Below are 940 nucleotides of genomic sequence, written 5' to 3' on the forward strand. Positions count from 1 at the left end.
ACAGGAAGAAGCAAGTAGGAGCCAGTTGTCCATGTAATGATGAGTGAAAAGACCCATCAAGTGAAGATGTTGGGCAAAAGTTCTTACCACCCGACAAAACACGAACTGAGGTTACTCCAAACAGTAAGGTCCTAAACTGGAACACTCGATTTCTAGCTATAAATAACTATCAGTAATGTGGGGATGATTCCCAAATTACAGATCGAGGAAATAACTTGTTTCTAGTGTCAAGAACATAGAAAATGGAGAAAAAGCAAAGCTCAGCCCTATGAACATGAAACAAACATTTTAGTGATGTAGCAATGCAAAAACAAAATAAGTCATACATTAACGAAAATTAGGATTATAAGACATATTTAGCAATGACAAAAATATATTCAGATAGAACAATGAATTAGATGTTACTAGTACGAATGATATGTAAAGTACAAACTATCTAGACATATCTAGTTAACAAAGTACTTATTACTATATAAATGACAAACAATAGAAATTTACTGTCTACAAAGTACATAATAATAATGAACGTGTAACTGACTAAAATTACCTAGAAAACAAAGTAATAATCTAATTTAACTTAGACGACAAACGACACATACATATCTAACAAGTCTGAGTGCTGATGATGTGTGTAAAAAAGGACAAAGCCACATAAAGAGCATCTCAGCTGCACCTACCACAGGTATTGCAAACAGGTGCAAAGTATACAAGTCCAAAAAGTTATCACAGGTCCAGTGGGAACAATAGGAAGAAAGAAGGAAAAGAACGAACCTCCACTACACGTGGAGCCATGAAAACACGAGTTGGAAAAAGTAAACTAGCAAAATCACTCATCTTGAACATACAGAAAAACTGACCTGAGTAACTAACTAGCTGTTTGTTTGTTTTTGAATTTCGCGCAAAGCTACATGAGGGCTATCTGTGCTAGCCGTCCCTAATT

Source organism: Limulus polyphemus, unplaced genomic scaffold, assembly GCF_000517525.1.
Source record: "Limulus polyphemus unplaced genomic scaffold, Limulus_polyphemus-2.1.2 Scaffold4856, whole genome shotgun sequence".
Classification (NCBI taxonomy): domain Eukaryota; kingdom Metazoa; phylum Arthropoda; class Merostomata; order Xiphosura; family Limulidae; genus Limulus; species Limulus polyphemus.